This window comes from Nicotiana sylvestris, chromosome 2 (assembly GCF_000393655.2).
Source record: "Nicotiana sylvestris chromosome 2, ASM39365v2, whole genome shotgun sequence".
Taxonomy (NCBI): domain Eukaryota; kingdom Viridiplantae; phylum Streptophyta; class Magnoliopsida; order Solanales; family Solanaceae; genus Nicotiana; species Nicotiana sylvestris.
Genome location: NC_091058.1, coordinates 156,214,243 through 156,230,963, shown reverse-complemented (window position 1 = coordinate 156,230,963; position 16,721 = coordinate 156,214,243). Strand labels below are relative to the sequence as shown.

The 16,721-nt window shown below is 36.4% G+C and overlaps 1 long non-coding RNA gene across 2 annotated transcripts; it reads left to right on the top strand.

The window, feature by feature from the left end:
* The first annotated feature begins 1,745 nt into the window (after positions 1-1,745).
* LOC138886413 (uncharacterized) lies at positions 1,746-5,117 on the top strand. Of its 2 annotated transcripts, XR_011405137.1 has the most exons (3): positions 1,786-3,478; positions 3,812-3,936; positions 4,823-5,117. It is a non-coding gene; the product is annotated as an uncharacterized lncRNA (long non-coding RNA). The 2 variants fall into 2 exon arrangements; XR_011405138.1 differs by lacking the exon at positions 3,812-3,936 and having other exon boundaries at positions 1,746-2,082.
* The last annotated feature ends 11,604 nt before the right edge of the window (positions 5,118-16,721 follow it).

Below are 16,721 nucleotides of genomic sequence, written 5' to 3'. Positions count from 1 at the left end.
TTCTGAAATATCTTCTCCATCAAATAATACTTCTTCATCAGGAAAGTACATCGTAAGTGGCTCGTAATCCCCATACACTGGATTTTCTACGAGGTGGTCGGCTAAAGCTTGCCCTTTGATAGCCTTCTGAGTTACGTACACAATGTCAAATTCACTTAGGAGAATTTTATATTTAGCTAGCTTTCTAGTATGCATCGGCTTCTTGAAGATGTATTTTACTGGGTCGAGTTGAGATATCAGATACATAGTGTATTCTGACTTATAATTCCTTAGTTTCTTGGCAGTCCAAGTCAGAGAGCAGCAAGTGCTTTCTATCAAAGTATACTTGGCCTCGCATGGTGCGAACTTCTTACTTAAGTAGTAAATGGCATGCTCATTTCTCCCAGTTTCATCATGCTATCCAAACACACAGCCGGAGGCGTTATCCAGGACTAATAGATATAGTAACAATGGCTTCCCCGGCTCAGGGGGAACCAGTACTGGTCGATTTGACAGATATTCTTTAATTCTATCAAAAGCTTTCTAGCATTCTTCTGTCCATTTCGTGGCATCATCCTTTTTCAGCAACTTGAAAATAAGTTCACAGATTACCGTAGACTAGGCTATGACGCGACTAATGTAATTCAATCTACATAAGAAACTCATTACATCTTTCTTGTTCTTTGGTGGTGGCAATTCCTGAATGTCCTTGATTTTTGATGGATCCAAGTCTATCCCCTTCCCGATTACAATGAATCCCAATAGTTTTCCAGCATGGACTCCAAACGCACACTTTGCCGAATCAATTTCAAACTATATCTTCGCAGGTGTTCAAAAAATTTCCTCAAATCGTCCAAGTGCTCTGAACTCTTTCGAGAATTGATGATGATGTCATCCACATACCCTTCAATCTCCTTATGAATCACTTCATGAAAAAGGGTCATCATGGCCTTCATGTAGGTGGCACCAACATTCTTGAGACGAACGACATGACTCTATAGCAGTAGACTCTCCAAGGTGTGGTGAAGGTTGTCTTCTCTGCATCTTCCTCGTGCATCAAGATTTGGTGGTACCTATCAAAACAATCCACAAACAACTACAACTCATACTTCACGTAGGTGTCGATGAGTATATGAATATTTGGCAAAGGGAAATCTTCGTTTGGACTAGCTTTTTGAGATCTTTGTAATCCATGCATATTCTGATCTTTCCGTCTTTCTTGGGTACTGGGACAATATTTTCCAACCAGATGGGATAATTAGTGGCCCTTACCACATTCACTTCTATCTTCTTGGTCACTTCTTCCTTTATCCTGAAACTTAAATTAGGTTTAAACTTTCTGGGTTCACTACAACAAATTTGGCCTAAGGCCACACTTATTTTAGACGACGCTTGATAAGCTTTCCCTAATATATCTATGGGAACGCTTTTGTAAGGGTAGCCTTTGGTAATTACTTTTTGGCCACAATTCTTAAGCAACACTTGTAAAATGTTATCTTTAACTATAAAGAGCACGCTTTTTAAGTGGTGGCACATCCTATATATTTGGCAAAGCTTATTAAGATGTTAGGCATTTGGCAAAGCTTATTAAGATGTTAGGCAACACCTCACATGTGTTACTTTTAGTATTTTGAAAAACAACATTCTTTAAGCATGCCCTAATTTTTTCCTAGAAGTTCCGGCTTGACTTTCCTTCAAAAATATTTCGACCAAAATTTTTAAAAACACTTTACCCCACTAAAGTCTAGTAGGAGTGGATATTTTGGGGAAAAATAGTAAAAGCCAAATATCCTAGCTGTTCTTTTTCTTTCTTCTTGTTATTTAGAAAAAAATAAAATTCTAATTCCATCAGCAAGAAATCGATTCAATCAGAATGTCAATCTGGGTTGTTTTTTCTTGAAACTCTCTCTGGTCGTATGGATTTTTGTTCCATTATGTCGTTATGTGCTGTTATGTCTTCGTTGGCTTCTGTTACGTCCCATCTGTTTCATCAGCAAGTTTTCAAATTGATTCCATCTGCAAGCTTTGAGATCGATTCCATCGGCATGCTAGTTTGGGTATTTCGATGTATTTATAGCTGATCTGGTCTTCCAAAAACTTGTGGTTAAGATTTCTCTAAAACATCCTTTCATTTTAGTGGCTTTGCAATTTCGGTTCTCTGAAATTCCTTTTCTTCTAAAGGAAATGCCCTTTTTTGTTCTTGATTTACTATCCGTTTCTTTGTCAATTTGTCATTTGTTATGTAATTTTTATTACTAGAATTGAATTTTCTATATCTTATATACTATAGAATTTTGATGTAACAAGATAACTTTAAATGACCTTTGCAAAATAGTTTGGACATCTTAAGAGAAAACTAAATGTAAGTCTTTATATGTGTGACGACTAGGTCAGTCATCTCATGAGTTACCACTCTGTTTTTCCCCATTTCTGATTTCTTATGCTTCGTTATCCGTGTTTTATGTGATCGGGTTGATTAGTTTGAGTTCGGAGAGGATTTGGTAAGAAATGAGATACTTAGTCTCTTTTGAGAAAGTTTAAGTTGGAAAAGTCAACCGGATGTTAGTTTATGCGTTAGAGGGCTCGGATGTGAGTTTCGGTGGTTCGAAAAGCTTCGGGAGGTGATTTATGGCTTAGGAGCGTGATCAGAATTGGTTTTGGAGGTCCGGAGTAGAATTAGGCTTGAATTGGCGAAATTGATATTTTGGCGATTTCCGGTTGTTAGGCGAGATTTTGATATAGGGGTTGGAATGGAATTCCGAGAGTTGCAGTAGCTTCGTTATGTTATTTGGGATGTGTGCGCAAAATTTCAGGTCATTCAGACGTGGTTTGGTTGGGTTTTTGATTAACAGCGTATTTCGAAAGATTTTTAGAAACTTAGGCTTGAATCCGGTGTGATTTGGTAGGTTTGATATTGTTTGAAGTGTTTTGATGATTGGAACAAGTTTGAATAAGGTATTGGGTCATGTTGGTGCTTTTGGTTGAGGTCCCGGGAGCCTCAGGGTGGTTTCAGATGGCTAACGGGGAGGTTTGATGTTTAATGCAGCTTTAGATATTGCTGCTTCTGGTATTTTCACACCTGCAGTTTGGGGGCCGCAGGTACGGCGCCGCATATGTGATGAAATGGCCGCAGAAGCGGATCGTGAGGACTTGCCAGTGACCGCAACTCCGCAGATGCGGAGGATTTATCGCAGAAGCAAAAAATGTCCTGATGAGCAGCGACCGCAGAAGCAGTTAGTGTGACCGCATCTGCGATGTCACAGATGCGGAAGTGTGATCGCAGATGCGATTTTTGGTCCTTAAGTGATATCCGCAGAAGTGGATGGTAGACCGCAAATGCGGTACCGCAGAAGCGGGTTTGGACCGCAGATGTGGAAAGGCCTGGGCAGAAGGTATATATTTCATCCTTCGCGATTTTTGAAGGGTTTAACCATTTTTGAACTCGGAATTGGGAGCTTTGGGCGATTTTGAAGAGAGAAATCAAAGAGACTTCGTTGAGGTAAGGATTTTGAATTTAAAACACACTTCTATGGTAATATTTCATGTATTGGGGCTGAAATTTAAGGAATTAAAGAACTAAAAATGGATGTTTAGGGCTTGAGTTTAAGAGAGCTTAAATTGAGGATTTGAGGGGTCATTTGAACTCCGATTCTTGTGTTTTTGATATGTATGAATTCGTGGGGAGACGAGGAGTCTAATGATGTTAAAATTTCTGAGTTTCGAGAACTGGGCCCGGGTATTTTGGTAATTTTGGGATTTTTGGTATTTTTCAATTGTTTTAGCTTGGGCTTTGTTCCCTTAGCATATTGTGACGTATTCGTTCTGATTTCAGGTAATATTTGTAAATGATGTTCTGAGGGTTTGAAACCCCAGATTGCACATCGTAGTGCTATATTGAGGTGAGGCACGTGCTTGTTGACGAGCGTGGGGTCGTGCACTATTGCAGATTGTGACTTGGTCCGTCCCGATTGATGATTTTACTGCGTATTTGACTGAAACTTATTTGTTATCATCATGATTTGGGCTGATTGCCATATTTGGGCTTCGTGCCAACTATTTGAACCCTTGGGAGATTTTTATTACTATTCTCTCACTGCTTTGACTTATTAATTGAACTCAGTCATGTTATTTTTCACTGTTTTACCACTTAGCCATTTTTACTCCGTTTTGAGATTTAAATGATATTCTAAATGATGTTTTGGGCTGAGAAAAACTGTTTTACTAATGCCCGAGGGGCTTGTGAGTATTTTTGACTGAGTAAGGCCGAGGGCCTAGTTGTAAGGAAACACTGATACTGATTGAGGTCGAGGGCCTGAGATATGTACACCACGAGGTGACTTTTTGATATTGTTTATGAGGCCAAGGGCCTGAGATATATACGCCACGAGATGACTTGACTGATATGAGGTCGAGGGCCTAGATTTGATGCCACGAGATGGCTTGATATTGTGCTTGGGCTGTAAGGGGCCCCTCCTGGAGTCTGTACACCCCCAGTGAGTGCGGGTACCCATTGTGATGTGAGATTGAGCCCGAGGGGCTAGCACTATTCTGAGATTGAACCCGAGGGGCTGGTACTGTTCTGCGATGTTGCCCGAGGGGCGGTTTTGTTGATACTCTGCCCGAGGGGCGAACTTTTACTTATTATTTACCTGTTAATTACTTGTTATACCTGCTGAAAAAGGGATTTTACATGATTCTTCACCGATTTACTGATTTTAAGTGATTTTACTGCTTCAGTATAGAATGCTTTGTGCCTTACGTGTTTTCTTACCTTCAGTCATTATTTATATTTATTACTCACTGGGTCGGAGTACTCACATTACTCCCTGCTCCATGTGTGCAGATTCAGGCGTCATTGGTTCCGCTCCTGAGTGCTGATTCCTCCAGTCCCAGGCGGTATTCGGAGACTACGAGGTAGCTGTTGGCGTCCGCAGCCCCGTGTCTCTACTATCCTGTCATTTCTATTTCCTTCAAACATTTGTACTAGATATTGGATTTAGCATACTTGTATCATGGTCTATAGCTGCTCGTGACTTGTGACACCCCGGTTAGGGTTGTGTCGGGTTGGACTTTTCCGCATTGTTATCGTTATTTCCGCTATTCAGGGTTATTAATCATGTTTAGACTATTTTTGTGTTGCTTAGCTGTTTTAAAGGCGAATTGGGTTAAACTGACTGGCCTTGTCTTCACGAGAGGCGCCATCACAACCGGGTTCGGGGTTGGGGTCGTGACAATATGAATCTGATGGTTTCTGCCTTAAATAAAGGATTTCTTGAAAATTCTTGATTAATCAAAATCAAGCTTTAGTTCAACAAGCTATTTCGTGCAACATTTGGTAGAAAATTGGAAGCATATAGCGTTTTGAACTTAATAATATGGAAAAAATTTGACAACTAAGCTCCCTCCAGATTTTGTTTGCAATTGTCAGGTGAACCTAAACGGTTCAGACATCTTACTAATGTGGAGAAAACTTAATATATATCTAACTCTTATATGGAACTTGAAATTGTTGTAGGGGGAGTAGTTTATAGTAAATATATAATCCACCAGCGCATAGCAAATATACAATCCACCAGGGCATTCAAACTTCGGGTATGCCATCTTTAGAAACGGTAATGTTCTGCACTATATCTACAGAAGTCATGTTATTGTTATGATTATAATTTCCATAATGATCTTATTAGAAGTTTATAAACTTCTAACAAAAGAGACTACACTTTTTTGTATATAAACTTCCTGTCTAATCATTGTTGAAAGTTCATTGTGAAAAAAAGACTACGCTTTTTTGTTTCACTAAAACAAGGGCCTGAGCTCGGAGACTCACTTCCAGTAGTGATATCAGGTACGCTTTTCCTACTACTTTCATCCGGATATATAATGATTGTGGTTGATTAATTATCTCCCTTTAGCCTTAGAATTACGTAGGACTCTTACTGCAACATAGATTTTCTTGGAATATTTGTCTTTTGTAAACACTGCCATGAATTCCTTCTCCTAAGTTTTTACTAAAATCCTTTATTTTCTTAATATTAGCATAAGAATATCTAGTTGTTCTTATGACGTAGTCTTCCAAAAACTTTCAAGTCTAACTTGACCCTCTCCTCTTTATTTTTACTTGTGAAATTGAACTGATAAAGGAAAATCAAATAGGAAATTGATAGAATAATAGTGCAAACAATAAAGGTACCTAAAGCTATACCTACAAAATTGAATAATAAAATGTCTTTAAGTATGAAGGAAAATCAAATAGGAAATTGATAGAGTAAGAACTTTGAAGAAGTTGTTATATTGAGAAAACTGACCTGCAATCAAGGGCTGCTTAATAATATCTTTTGCGCACAAATTTATAGTTTCTGTGAAGTGTTTTGTTATCCATTACAATGATAGAAAAAGAAAAAGATGTAAGACATATATAGTAAGATAATTGCTTGATTCTATCCTTGAAACTACACTCCAATCTTTTGAACTCACATAAAAAGTCTGCCACAGTGATCTCTATTTATATGCAGATTAAGATTAACTATACTGTATTTTAGTCTTTACCTCTGTAACAATTTTCTCCTTATACAGCTAGATAGATATCATATACTGCCTTTTTTGTCTTCTCTTTCGATGAAATATCTTGACAACAGGATATAACAGGCCAATGAGCCCCACGACTTAAAAATCCTGGATCCGCCACTGTAACAGGGTATATCTAATCAGCACTTCTTCAGTCGATGCAAGTAGTGCACGAGCTATGTGAGGCCAAATTCTTCCATATTTCTCTTGTTCAAATTATCTCTGATTCTTGAAAAGGTATTTTTTTTATTATTTCATTTTGGAGTTACAATGAAAGATTACATTCGTTTTAGGTCACTTTCACATAGTACAATGCCAAACTCGATCTTGTTTGCATAAAGCGTCACTACTGGAAAATTCACCAAATCCGTTCCAATAGGTAAGAAAACCGTTGCCATAGATGTACTGCTACGGTTCAGCGCCCGTTCCACAAGCTGTCGTGCCTATAGAGTTTATGGAACGGTTCCGCTAACCGTTGCTATAGAACAGTCTATCGCTACAGTTTTCCCTCTTCCTGTTGGAACGATTATTCTTATCAACTGCAACGGTTAATAACCGTTACCATAAGGTTAAATGCAACGGTCGATAACCGTTACTGTATCTATTAAACTGTTACGGGTATTACAGAAATGGCAACGATTTCTTTAAGATATTGCAACGGTTGAACTACCTATTGCTACGGTTTGTAGATTATTTTTGGAACGGTTTGCAGGTCCTATGGCAACGGTTTTTAGATTATTTGGAACGGTTCGCAGGTCCTATGGCAACGGTCGACCTACCTATTGCAACGATTTTTATATTATTTTGGAACGGTTTCCAGGTCCTATGACAACGGTTTTGTTAGCTGTAACAATTTAATTGAATTGAAAATAGTGCCCCTGTTTTAAATAAAGATTTTACATATATATACAATAAACTATAAAACACTAAAATTTATATAAATACAAAATGAAACTTTTCATAATCCAAATTGTCCGACAAGTTAATAATAAATCCATAGATAGTGATGAAACCAATAGCATACATTTAATATTTCAACATCAAAAGTTTTAATTTTTTTTGATAACAAACATTTTTAGAAATTGCAACATACATCTACAACAATTCAAAATTCAAGTAAGGTCTAGATCTTCATCACGGCCTTCGTCTTTCCATCTCTTCATCTACTCCACCTACAAAAGAGTATAAAGTGAGATTTATCAAAGATATTACTGGAAAAATCCCAAATGAGTTAAGTAAATGTGGGAATTTGACAATTTTTGGCTTAGCAGATACAAGAGTATCTGATTCTTTGCTTGTTTCATTAGGTAAGCTCAAGAAACTTGAGACTTTGTCTATTTACACTACTATGTTGTCTGGTGAAATACTTCCTGATTTAGGTAACTGTTCTGAGCTTGTTAACTTGTATTTGTATGAAAATAGTCCTTCTGGTTCAATCCCATCTGAGATAGGGAAACTTAGAAACTTAGAAAAATTATTCCTTTGGCAGAATAATCTTGTTGGTGTTATTCCACAAGTTGGGAATTGTACTAAATTAAGTATGATTGATTTGTCTTTCAAGATGTAGCTCAAGAATTTCAAGAACCGCCAGAAGATCACATTTTCCTACTACAAGAATACAAAATTTACAATTTCAAATCTAAGCAGCGACAAAAATACACTAGGTAATTCGTTCCCGTCTATTTAAGCTTTAGTGGTCTGTACTCTACTGTTATTAAAAAAGGAAAAATAAGTATAAACATTAAAAAATTAAAACAGGCGACTACTTTAGCATCGGTCACAACCTTAGTCTTCCTAATTGCTGGAGGATATTACATTCAGCAAATTCCCCCTTTCATAGTTTGGTTACCCTTTCATAGTTTGGTTAAAATATCTGAGCTTACAACTACTATTGCTACAAGTTGCTACTAGGAGTGCAATACAACGACAACGACTACTACGAGTGTTCAAAAGGAGTCTATTGCCAAGTTGCAGATTTCCCAGCAATAAAATCAGTAGGCCAATCAGAGTACAAATTACCACTACTGCCCAGAGTTATCAGGACACTTGAAAGAAATAATAAAATCCAAATCAACAAAGAAAATAGGGAATGACAGTACTCTTTTGAACTCTTGCGCACTGATAAAGAGAGAGAGCGAGAGAGCGCATAGTGAGAAGCAACATAAAAAAAAGAGGAGAAGAAGAGGAAAGAGAAGACGTGTAACATTTGCTACGGACTAACCTTGGTTGTTACTGCCAGCGGATGGACGATTGATTGGTTGAATAGCACCTTGTTGTGCAGAAGCAGCTTCGCCATGTGCACGAGCACTGAATATTAGCATGTCAGGATCAAGTCTTAAATCGGGGTTGAGACGTTGAAGTCGTGTAACGTCGTTCATCGTAATATCTTGTTCCATAGCATCCTTTTGTGCATTAAGCTCTTCCAGCAATTTTTCCTTTTGTGCATTGAGCTTTTCCAACAATTTTTGTTGCATCCTCTCTTCCATTTCCTCCATTTTTTGTTCCATTCTCTCATCAGTAGCATTTACAAAGGATCCAAAATCTCCTTTTTTCTTTTTAAGACAGTTTTGTTAACTCCTCGTCCATACAATCTTGCCCGACCTGGGTGCTCAGATCCCATGACCGATGCAAACGCGTCAACTGAATCACTACCATCTCCACTTTCTTGAGTTGATTGTATTCTCTCCATTTAAGCCTACAAACCAAATGCAAGAGAATAGAATATAAGTAAATAAAACTAAGTCAATAATTAAGAACAAATAAATAATCACGATAATCTTTAAACTAGAAATTCTTACAATTTTACTAATTGTATTCTCATAAGAGCTTTTGTATACTCGACCAGGTTTTCTTTTTCTTGTAACCACAAAGATGTCTTTACTTGATAGAGTATCCGAAGTATCAACCATTTCCTTTTTTTTTTCTAGTAACATGAAAACTGGTATAATAATGTTTTCATTCAAAGTTAGCAAGTTCATACTTAAAGAAAAATAAGAGAAAAAATCAAACCTCGATGATTCGAGCAAAACTTGTTTTGCCAGCAGTGTGTGGATGCTTCAATTTTTTTTGATTCTCGATATTGGTTTCAGACGTTTTCTGCAAATAAACAAGCAAATGCATGTGTATATAAAGCCATGATTGTTCTATTCAAATTCATAATTAATACGCCTAAAATATACACAAAATAATGATGCGGAAAAGGATATAATAGTTTTGACAGGATTATACTTGTAATGAACAGGAGAAGCAGGGCAAGCCAAGTGATAGATCTGATCCACTTCTAACAAAATAAGCTCAACAACATCATGTCTTATTAACTCAAATCTATGATTCCTAAAATGATGCATCAAATTTCTTTCCTCCCTGTAAAAAAATTACTTTTTCTTGTATTTAAATCTACTTTTTCTTATATTTAAATCCTATAGGTATGGTACTAGAAAAATATGCTATCAATAATTAGTAAAAATAGAAGCAAACAAGGGTGACAAAGAGCACATAGCAGCAGCAAATAACAAACAAATTCCCAGCCACATTAGCCCAATTCTACTAATGCATAGTGTTATTATCTAAATATGCTTTGTGACTTCAACGTCCTCTTGGATCCTCCATGCACCCAGAACCTTGAAACCAAACAAGAACGTAAAAGAACGTATATGCAACACACTTGAAGATTCAATTAATTTTAGCTTATTACTTCCTAATAGCAGGCCTTCAAGTATTCGGTTCAAATAAAATTAGTTATGGAAGAGCATATTAAGATATACAACTGGATAGGTTTCATCACAAACAAATTATTAACTTTTACACGACATTCAGCATAGCCGAAGGCATACAGAAACAGAAATACACCGCGAGAGTAAAAGAAGGCTAATATAAAAGATTGCTTTTTTGGGTTTTTATTTCATTCCAAACTCATCAGCATAGAAAGAACTTTTGTCCATTTTTCATTTCTATTTTGTGTTGAAAAAGAGTTTAAGAAATGGGAATGGCAGCTGCAGATCTTCAGTTTCATGTTTTAGCTGTTGATGATAGCTTGATTGATAGAAAGCTTATTAAAAGGCTCTTTAGAATCTCTTCTTGCCAAGGTAACTCTTAATTCTAAAACTCATTTACATACAATTTCTCTATCTTTTTTAGTATTAATTAATTAATTACATACAAAAGTTGGATGTAATTACCTTGGCGGAATTCGAGTTCCAATAGTCAAGAAGATCTTTAAAGTGAGACGCCGGAACATTTTTTGGCCTATTCTCCATTCGAAGCTCGTCATTCTCATATGCTTCAAAGTGCTTTTTCTTCAACTGACTTTTATACTTTCTCCAAGCAGTACAAACTGAATCAAAAACCCAATTCTTCGCCTCTTCAGGAATGTCATATTTTTCTCACAAATTTAGTGCAATTGGGTTAATATAAGAAATGTGAAATATTAACGCTTATTGAACATTAGGAACTTCAAACCTTGACATATTTCCAAATATCATTTTTTTATCTACTTTCCTCCAATCACATATATTAAGAGGACAAAAGGTCTCATTCCTTCCCAATGTGCCGAGGAAGCTACCCAACTCTTTCACAACTTCATCAGTAGGACCAATGGGTTGATCAAACTCATTTAGCACGATTATTTTACGGTCCTTCCTATCGTGCACACTTTTCTTTTGAGTAGGGCCTCTTTTTCTTTTTGGCGCGGAAGGGCCTGCATTAATACAAAACAAGGATAATCACCAACCACCACTGTTAGTTAATTTTATGATTAAATTTATATATACTTGCCTGGTTCCTCAGATTGTTCAATTGCTTCATGATTGGTAGAATCTTCAGATGGTTCATGCACATCTTGTGATGTAGGAGTGATGGAATCCATTGGCACTTGCCGCACTTGTTCTTGTACTCCTTGTGTTGTAGAAGAGGTAGAAATCAATGGCACTTGCCGCACTTTTTCTTGCAGTTGAGATCTTTGCGAAACCTTCTCAGCTTCTGATTGTCTTTCTTCATTTTCATGAAAGGTTCTTTTTGTTGTCAACGATTGATTTCGCAAAAATGCAAGTGATCGAGATTCTAATTATCTTTCTTCATTTTCATTAGACCTTATAGCTTGAGAGGTTCTCTTTGTTGTAAACGACGAAACTTTTTGGTTTTGCAAAGATGCAAGTGATCTAGCTGGAATGCGGTTGGATATTTTTTTATTTTTGCTTGAACACCCTTCTTGATTCATGACTATTAAAATCTCTGCCAGATTCAAAAAAGCAAACGCGAAATAGTATAAGATGAGTAAATATTACTGAAAAAAGGAGAAGTATGAAAAGAAAAGGTAGAGAGGCAAATGTTATATCATCAAACTTGGAAATAAATAAGAGATCAAACAAATGAATTGAAGAAATGAGATTTTGACCATTAATTCTTTCAGAATAAATAGCATACCAGAAAGAAGAAAGTAATACTTTGGCATCTGAAAAATGCCCATATAACATTTGGGCCTAAAAAACTTTGAGCAACAAAGAGAAATACCGAAGAATAAAGGACGAGCGACAGTGAGCATTATAAATAATAGTACTCCATAAGTAAAAACATTTCAGGGATACATATTGCTTCTAGAAATCAAAAGTACAAAACATCATAAGTAAAAATCAAAGCATAACATCCAACTCACCTCCAAAAAAACTGAAACCCCACTTCAAATTCAACCCTGGTGTAAATAGCAATCACCTGGACAAGAAATGCAGAAACGTTCTTTCTCTGATCACCCTGGAGTTGAATAACCTTCAAAAACAGCAACATCACATGACATATTAGTCACAACACTCAAAAATGACCATGATATTGTAAGACATTTAATAGATAGATAACAATCTCCCTAAAAAGAAAATGAAACAGATTTAGAAGTGATCGACAACACCAAAAATAATATATATATATATATATATATATATATATATATATATATATATATATATATATATATATATTATCACTTACTCTAAAAAGAATATATTTAAAAGAATTTCATAACTTTCTTATTTAATCATCTGCTTCCATCCAGTCCCAATCAGTATCATCAAACCCATCTTCCTCTTCCGATTCTTCTGATTCTATAGTCATATCATGTGAATGTTTTGCATTAGTTGGAATATCAACAATATCAACGGGTATATCTTCTCTTGACCATCTAACATCAACATCAAGTAATCTAGAGGAGGAACCAATGTCATTATTAGGTTCCCTCCAAAATGTGTCTCCAATATTGGGACAATTCTCTTCCTCTAGATCATACAAATCAACAGGTACTTTATTCCTTGCATAATAAACATCTTTTTCAGTTGGATCCCCCACATAAAAAACTTGATAAACTTGTGATGCCAACACAAAAGGGTCATCTGTATTGCATAATCTATTGAAGTACACCCGAGTTAACCCATAATCATCTATTTCATTACGAAATCAATCACATCTAAATAGTACAACGTTAAAACAACCCCAATAATCAACCTCAATGATATCCCGAATAGCTCCATAATAGATAACCTCACCATCGATGGGATTTTGGTCCCTACTACTAGCAAAACTATCAGTTATTGCCGATAAAGTCACTCCACTATTTTGAGTCTTGCCTCGGGAATCCCGTTCTTTGGTATGAAATCGGTATCCATTAATAAAATATGCAGTATATCTTTTGGCCACCATATTAGGTCCTTTGGCTAGCCATAGTAAATAATCTAGCACTACAATATTTTTAACTTTCTCCTTAAACCAATTACTGAATTCCCGACTATGATTCCTTGCTCTTTCCCATGCATTTGATCTACTGTGATTAACAATTAAATTCTTATGTTCCCTGCAATCATGATATTTCAAGTTTAATCATATAATAAACAAATATAAAATATAAATAAACATATATAAAATTTATCTTACTCGATAAACTTTTCCATTTGCTCATCTCCAGTATTGAACAGAGCATATCGATGTGCTACAAAACATAACTGTGAATCCATGAGAAAAGTATTTTTTTTCTTACTTCCAATTGGATGGCCTATATTAGGGAATAAAGGTGACAAATTTTGAGAGCACTCATCATCCAAAGTTTGGTACCTACTGAATTTTGTCTTGACACCATCATGTAGGTATCTCGAACAAAAAGTCAAGCCCTCATCAGCCAAAAACCTCTCTGCTATTGACGCTTCTGGATAAGATCGATTGCGTACAAACGCCGTGTACTTACATAGGTTTCTCTCAATGGGATACATCCAACGAAGATGAGCCGGCCCCCCAAGCTTAATTTCATTCACCAAATGAATAGGCAAATGTAGCATTATGTCAAAAAATGTTGGATGAAATTTTTTTTCAAGCTCACATGTTATTTCAACAATTTTAGACTGCATTTTTTCAAGATCTCTTTTCCTTATGACCTTACTACATATAGCTCTAAAGAAATTTCCCAACCTAATCAAGGCCAATGAAACATTCTTGGGCAACACTTTTCTAACAACAACCTGCATCAAGTAATGCATCATAAAATGAGCGTCATGACTCTTGTACCCCGATATTTTCATCTCTTTCACATGCACGCGTTCTGAAATATTCGAAGCACACCCTTTTGGTAATTTAGCATTTTTCATGACAGTGCAAAATAAAATTTTTTGTTTTGGTTCCATGTAGAAACAAGATTTAGCCAAACTTACAGTTCCATTATTGTTTGTTTTTGGTTGTAGCTCCTTTCGTATACCCATTTCTTGCAAGTCATAGCGAGAAATTTCATGGTCTTTTGACTTTCCATCTATTTCCAATAAAGTCCCGAGTAAACTATCACATATGTTTTTCTCAATGTGCATCACATCAAGATTGTGCCTCAGTTTGTTATGCACCCAATATGGCAATTCAAAGAAAATGGATCTCTTTTTCCATGGGCCCTTAGCACTCCGAGACCTTTTTTTAGTTCCCTTTACAAAGATATTGTTGAATTCAATCAGCTCTTCAAACACTTCCTCACCGGTCAAAGGAGTAGGTGCAAGTCTATGCTCCTCTTTACCGTCAAATGACTTCTTATCTCTTCGAAATGGATGATCAACAGGCAAAAATTTTCGATGACCCAAGTAACACATCTTGTGACTATGTTTGAGATATTGAGAGCATGTGTCATAATTGCAAGTAGGGCATGCCAATTTCCCCTTAGTGCTCCATCCTGAAAGCATAGCTAATGCTGGAAAATCACTAACTGTCCACAATAAGGCATCACGCATTCGAAAAGTTTGGTTGGTTACAGCATCAAATGTGTCTATCCCCATTTCCCATAGTTTCTTCAATTCTTCAATTAATGGTTGTAGGTACACGTCTATATCATTTCCCGGAGACAATGGACCTGGAATGATCATAGACAACATTATATACTCTGGCTTCATGCAAATCCACGGTGATATATTATAGTTCATTAACATAACAGGCCACGTGCTATGAGAAATGCTCATCGTCCGAAATGGGTTGAAACCATCACTTGAAAGACCCAATCTAACATTACGAGGATCGCTAGAGAAATCCGGGTGCAAAGAATCAAAATCCTTCCAAGCTTCCCCATCAGCAGGATGTCTTATATTCCCATCATTGAGTCGTTCATTAGCATGCCATCTCATCATAGCAGCCATTTCAGGACACATGAATATCCTCTGAAGCCTAGGCTTTAAAGGAAAGTACCTTAAAATCTTTGTGGGAATTTTAGAGCTTGCATTAGTCAAAGGACCAACATTCTTCCATCTTGAAGACCCACAAATGGAGAAATTATCGGCCTTCTCATTTTCTTTCCAAAATAACATGCAATCATTGGGGCATGCATGAATTTTTTCATAATGAAGACCCAAATCTTTTATCATGTTTTTAGCCTTGTTGAAAGATTCTGGTACCTGAGCAAAGGGAAATGCCTCTTTTATCAACGCTAACAAATCTGAGAAGGCCACATTACTCAACCCATGCAAGGATTTAAGCAAGTACAATCGAATAGTGAAACTCAGTTTACTGAAGTTTTCACACCCCGGATATAACTCTTGTTTTCCTTCCTCTAGTAATTTGAAAAATTTCCTTGCTTCTTCAGATTGTCTTTCCCTAGCTCCTTCTTCATCCCCTGCCTGACCCTCTATATTTCTAAATGTATCATGAAGCATTCCATCAATATCATCACGCATGTTAGAACCTTCATCATCATTTCTTGGAGAAGGTGTATTTCTCGAGGAAAATTCCTCCCCGTGGAAAACCCATTTGGTATAACCATCAACAAACCCATGAACAACCAAATGATCCTCCACCACATTTCTATAATTCCAATAGCGATTAATGTACTTTTTGCAAGGGCATAATATTTCATTTCCTTGGGCAGCTCGTTCAAATGCCTTATCAAGAAAATTATTCACTCCACCTATATACTCATCTGTCCATCTAAGGAGATTCACCCAACTTTTATCACCATAATCCATGGATATCCTATATAATATATTCAAATCACCGAAATTAATATTGTGTCGTATACCTTTAGAAGCTTTGCTATCTATGAGTTTTGCTTTCACTCCTGCAGGCCTTTGCCAGCTTCTGTCTAATCCACTAACATGTAACAAATCATTGAGAACTGAAGTAAGAATACCAAATGAAGCAAAAATATAAAAGAAAAGGAGAGTTTTTCAAAAGTAAAGATGGACTAAACCCCTCCAGATTCTCGACAAAAGCATCAACTTTCCATATTATCTGGATCACTTACCATAAAAGTTTTCTGTTTGGTCATTTAATTAGTATTGAATAGTTGTGTCAATTATACACAGGTGGACATTGAGGGATGAAGTTGTAGGAGATTTAGTTTGGTTATTAAGATAAAAAAGAGGAATTGGTTGTGGAAAAGGAGACCTTCTGAGAAGAGCAGTGGAGAAACTGAGAGTTGTTGTTCATTGTCATCACATTCAGAGAGACACTCTGATGAGCAGGTACAAGCCAAAAAAAGAGGTTCTCATTGTTCATAGATTGTCTTGACACTCTTATAATTAGTCGTGCTGATATGAAGAAGGCTAACCTCATCACACACTTGATAAAATACATTGTTGATTTCTCACATCCTCATACTTAAAGCTTTATATGAATGATTTCAAATTGATAATGGTCGAACAAAATATGATGCTCATATTTTCATAGTTAAGAAGTGTTAAAAGTTG